At 48.3% G+C, this 5,888-nt stretch overlaps 1 pseudogene; it reads right to left on the bottom strand.

The window, feature by feature from the left end:
• Positions 1–2,751: 2,751 nt before the first annotated feature.
• Positions 2,752–5,423, bottom strand: LOC118587601 (annotated as a pseudogene).
• Positions 5,424–5,888: the final 465 nt, after the last annotated feature.

Genomic DNA, 5,888 nt, shown 5'->3' with positions numbered 1-5,888 from the left:
TTCTCATCATATATCTGTCTGGCCTCAGAAATCTACAGAAGAGAAATCTGAGCTGAGATCTGAGACTTTAGTGGACACTAACTTGGCGAAAAGGGTCAAAGAACTCTCTAGCATGAGGGAAAACTGGGTCAAGACACCAGGGCCAGGATGGATACTGGTCTGAGAGGCAGTTTGTGTCTGGAGACATCAAATAAAAGACAAGACACAGAGGTGCATGGGGGCCGCGGGGCTTTGCAGATCAGAGGAAGCTGCTGGAGACTCACATGTTGAAGAGTGATGGGAACAGATTTGCAATTTCAAGACCACTTTGGCTGCTGTGTGGATGGCCTGCTGCCAGATACTGAGTCAGGGCTGGGCAGAGTGAGAGGCTCCTGTCTGCAGCTACATCCCGACCCCATGAGGCTCTCCCACACAACTCAGGCCAGCTGCAGCCCCAGCCCTATATGTCTGGTCTGGGACGCCAGGCCCGGCTCTGTTTTCTTTTTTAGACAGGTCCTCACATAATAGAGACTGGGCCCAAACTCTTGATGTAGCTGAGGATGTTCCTGGACGTCTTATTCTCTTGTGTCCACTTCCTAAATGCTAGGATCACAAGTGTGCACCTCCATGCTCTGGGTGCAGGGGATTGAACCCAGGGCCTCATGCACATTAGGCAAGTCCTATACTAATTGAGCTGTATCCTTAGCCCTATCTTCTGATTTTGAAGCAGCTTTTTTTAGAGATATAGTTAGCATATAATTAATATTTCACATTGTACAATCTGTTAAATGTTGACATACACACACACACACACACACACACACACACACACACACACCCATTAGGTCATCAGTAAAACAAAAAAATGACACATCAATAAGTAAGTAACCAGGCCGTGATGGCACATATCTTTAATTTGAGCACTCGGGAGGCAGAGGCAACTGGATCTCCATGAGTTCGAGGCCAGCCTGGGCCAGAGTGAGTTCCAGGCTACACAGTGAAACCCTGTCTCAAAAAAAAAAAAAAAAAAGGTAAGCAGCTGGGGTGATAGCTCAGTGGTGAAGTGTTTGCCATACAAGCATAAGGACCTGAGTTCACAACCTGGCTCCTATTTAAAAGCTGAGTACAGTGGCACACATCTGCAATCTCAGCACTCAGAAGGCAGAGGCAGGAGGATCACTGGGTGTTCAAGGCCAGCCTGGTCTACATAAGTTCCAGGACTCAAAATTAAATTAAATAAAAAAAATAATAAAGTTGCAAACAATTGAGGAAGGCACTTGATATTGACCTCTGAACATAAACACACACACAAGAGGCAAACAACCCCTTAAAGTTTCCTCATGTGCGTGTGTGCATGTGTGTATTCGTGCATGTGCAACATTGACTTTATTGCGTTGCTTACAGGAGACCTCATGCTCCTTTGAAATCCAGCTCTTTCCCAACTCACTTCCTTCCCCCAAGCTTCCATGATCCACTTTAGGTCACTACAGATTAGTTTTTATTTAAAAGTTTGGTTTTTTGTTTGTTTGTTTGTTTTTTGTTTTTTCCGGGGCTGGAGAGATGGCTCAGAGGTTGAGAGCACTGGCTGTTCTTCCAGAGGTCCTGAGTTCGGTTCCCAGCACCCAAATGGTATCTCACAACCATCTGTAATGAGATCTGGCGCCCTCTTCTGCCTTGCAGGGATACATGCAAACAACACTGTACACATAATAAATAAATAAATCTTTAAAAGTTTTTTTTTTCCATTTTACATACCAGCCACAGTTTCCCTCCCTCCCCTTCTCTGACTCTCCCCCACCCCAACCCCCATCCACTCCTCAGAGAGGGTAAGGCCTCCCATGGGGAGTCAACAAAGTCTGGCATACCAAGTTGAGGCAGAACCAAGCCCCTCTCCCCACTGCATCAAGGCTGAGCAAGGCATCCCTCATAGGGAATGGACTCCAAAAAGTTAGTTCATGCAGTAGGGATAAATCCTGGTCCCACTGCCAGTGGCCCCACACACTGCCCAAGCCACACAACTGTCACCCACATTCAGAGGGCCTAGTTCGGTCCCATGCAGGTTCCCCAGCTGTCAGTGCAGAGTCCATGAGCTCCCACTAGTTTGGGTCAACTGTCTCTATGGTGATGATCCATCATGATCTTGACCCTTTTGCTCATATGATCCCTCTTCCCTCTCTTCGACTGGACTCCGGATGTATTCATTTTTATATGTATTCATTTTCTGAGGCTTCATGGTTGAGAGTCTGTCTCATCCATGTTCTTCACTCTATTCATGGCTGGTCCCTTTTCATGCTGAGGAATGTATCTCTATTTCTTTATGCATTCTTCCAACGATGATGCACACTGGGTTTCTGGGAACAGTCATGTACCTACAAGTCTTTGTGTGGACTTCTGCCATCATTTGGGTAAATACTTTCGTAGGTCTATGTTTAACTTCCTGAATGACTGTCAGGCTGTTTTCCAAAGTGTTGGTACTACTTACGTTCCCACTACCAGTGTCATAACTGAGTTGTGCCGGGGTCTGGGTAGCACTTGGCGTGGCCCCACTTTTTAAACTAAAAGAGCTGACAGACAGTTTTATTTCACATTTCCTGATACAAGTGAAAGCTGCCCCTCTTTTACCCCACACCTTCCCTCCAAAGCCATTGTCTCTGTTAGGAAGGGGTAGGTCTTCCTTGTCATACAGCTACAAGACTCTCGGGCTCAGCACAGTGACCTCATGGTGAAACAGAACAAGAAATTGAAAACTGACTGACTAGAGCCTTTCTGGTCCTACCTGTCCGGCCGAGTCATGCCAGGCCGCGTGGGCACCATCATAGGGCAAGCAGGAGGTCTCATCATTGGAGGCCCAGGCATTGTGGGCATGTGGCCACCCATGGGTGTCCTCATTCCAGGAGCAGATCCCACAGGCATCATCCCAGGAGGAGGGGGGTTATTATTGGCATCATGGGAGGGTCTTCCACGTTGGGTGCAGGCATCATGCCAGGGCAAAGAGGACCCGGGAGACTGGAAGGAGGTGAATCCATGGAGCAGAGAATGAAACTGGAGGTATCTTTCCTTGGTGAAATGCAACCATTGTTGTGTCAATCAGGCTCTGGGGCTGCTCTTCCATCCATTTCTGGTAACAGTCTTCCACGTTCTCTTTGTGTTTCTGACCACTGCATTGTGTCTTTCTCACAGATGGAGAGAAGCAGGTAAGATACATATCGAAGCAGTCACAATAAAACTTAGGTATGGGCGGGGCAGTGGTGGCGCATGCCTTTAATCGCAGCACTCGGTGAGGCAGAGGCAGGAGGATCTCTGTGAGTTTGAGGCCAGCCTGGGCTACCAAGTGAGTTCCAGGAAAGACTCAAAGCTACACAAAGAAACCCTGTCTCAAAACAAAAAAAAAAAAAAACAAAAAAAAAAAACAACAACAACAAAAGAACAAAAACAAACAACAACAACAACAAAAAACTTAGGTATGTTGCTCTGCAGGCTGCTAACTACCTGGTTCCACGGCCCTTCTTTTTAACTGTAGCTGCTCTAGTATTTGTTCAGCAGTACTCATTAAGGTTTAATCTACACTCTCCTGATAAACAAGGAGCATCTTTCGTGTGTGTGTGTGTGTGTGTGTGTGTGTGTGTGTGTGTGTACACCAATGTGTGTGTGTGCATGAGTGTGTAAGCAAGAGGTCAATGTCAGCTATCATTCTTTAGGAACTGTGATCTCCTATAGTCCAGGCTTGCCTCACATTTGCTGTGTAGCTAAGGATAGTCAGTGTTGAACTCCTAATCCTCTGCCTCTACTCCATGCACCACCACACCCAGCTGCTTTTTAAAACCTGTATTCTAGGGCTGGCAAGATGGCTCAGCTGGTAAAAGCCCTGGTTGCACAAGCCTGGTAGTCTGAGTCAATCCCAAGAACCCACATAAGGGTGGAAAGAGAACTAGCCCCACAGTTATCCTCTTGACATATGTAATAATTATAAAATTTAAAACAAACCTCCTGTATTCTTGATTGAAGTTTTTTGTTGGTTATGTTTTGTAATTCTCTTATTGATATTTGTCTTTTATTTGGGGAACTGGTGTTCACACTGGAACTCACTATCTGGCCCAGGCTGGCCTGGAATTTTCAGCAACCCTCCTGCCTCAGCCTCTCAAGTGCCTGGGCCACTTGGACTGACCTGTGGTTTTCAATTTTTTTTTTTTTTTTTGAGCTGATAATCGAACCCAGGGCCTTGCGCTTGCTAGGCAAGCACTCTACCACTGAGCTAAATCCCCAGCCCCGTGGTTTTCCTTTTCTAGAATGTCTTTGTATCTGGTATCAGAGTGATGCTGGGTTTGTGGACCAAGTGGGGAAGTATTCCTTTCTTATCAGTTTTTAGTGTAAAGTTGGCATTGTTTCTTCCTCAGATGTCCGATATGTAGTCCATTATCTCTGTGTTCTTGGAGGTGACACACTTTGGCTAGAGTCTCCCAGATCTTCCCCTCACACCTCAGTCCTTCCTGTGGCTCATGAACCCTATCTAGCCAGCTACATCCCTGCTCTCCAGCTACATCCCTACCACCTTCCCCTGCTCCCATGCCCCATGCTTCAGTGTTGGGTCCTGTCATTGTTCTAAGACTAGGGGGCCCCATGTTTGAGTGTTAGATCTTCTCTTATTCTAAGTTTAGGAGGTCCCATGTCTGGGTGCTGGGTCTTCTCTTGTTCTGAGTTTAGGGGGCCCCATGTCTGGGTGTTAGGTCCTCTCATTGTTCTAAGATTAGGGGGTCCGTGCCTCAGTGTTGCTTTTCTCTCTACTTGGCATCTCTTCCACATGCCCCTGCATGGCCCTTTCTTAGTCTCCATCCCACAGTGTAATCTGGGTAGGGTCTGTAGAGAGCTGTCTTCCATGGAACCCGATCTTTACTCTTCCTAATAGAAAATGTGTGGATCTCACTCATCATTGTTCTTTGCCAGCTCCCTAAAAGCAGGGCTCTTGTCTGCCATCTTTGTGCCTATATCTCCTGCATCCAGCAATGATTCGGCACAAACCAAGTCTGGCAGCGAGGGAGGATCCGTTGATGAAGGAGATGAGCAGCGGACTGGCCTTGTGGTCAGACAAGGGGCACATCAGAGTCGCTGACAAGCCTGTCAGCCAGCCTGAGGTTTTGGTTCAGCCTGAACTGGGTCAGGCAGCCCTTAAGTTAGGTGGGTTGCTCTTTGGTGAGTGTCTGTTGACTGATGAGTCCACAGTGAAGTCCTGGGGTGACAACAAGGCAAAAGACCCAGGCTTTCTTCCAAGAAGTTTCTGGCCCACTGTCTACTCAATTTCACTGCTCATGGCTCTCCCACCAGGAAGTGAAGTCTTGTGGTGCGGGGGAGCAGGAAGACTGGTGAGCCTGTCCCCACCCCTGGCAGCTGTGGTGCAGAGACTGCTGTAGGGCTTCTGGACCCCATAAAAGCCTCACCTGGGGTGGCATCGCTCAGGAAGAGCCTGTGGGATCACAGAGAGGGCTTTGTGGCTTCCCTGCTCCCCCCCCCCCCCAGATCCCCTAGCATGGGCTCTCTGCTCATGGAAACTCCCCTGCTGGACTTGGCTGCCTGGCCCCAGGAGACAGGCTGGGTTGCACGTTGCCACTGTCCAAGCTCTGGTGGGGGTTGGGGAATGGAGGACAGGACATAAACCTATGCCTCTAAAGACCACTTTTTATAAGTGAATGCACCCTCAGTGACCCTCCTGAGGCCAAGGGAAGCCTTGCTCCTGGAGGAGGGCGAGGCCTAACTTGGAAAGAAAGGGCTGGGACAGTTAATCCCAGACATCCCCAGAAACACCTCTGCTGTGGGGTCACAGATGTGGCTGGAGTCCCATCCTAGAAGCTGCGTAGGAGGGCATCCCAGCGGCTTCTATGGGAAGCAGCTGTTCCCATAACCGACAGTGGCACCAG

The sequence above is a fragment of the Onychomys torridus genome, chromosome 7 (assembly GCF_903995425.1).
Source record: "Onychomys torridus chromosome 7, mOncTor1.1, whole genome shotgun sequence".
Taxonomy (NCBI): domain Eukaryota; kingdom Metazoa; phylum Chordata; class Mammalia; order Rodentia; family Cricetidae; genus Onychomys; species Onychomys torridus.
Note: the sequence above shows the minus strand (reverse complement) of the source record. Positions and strands in the feature narration are given on the sequence as shown.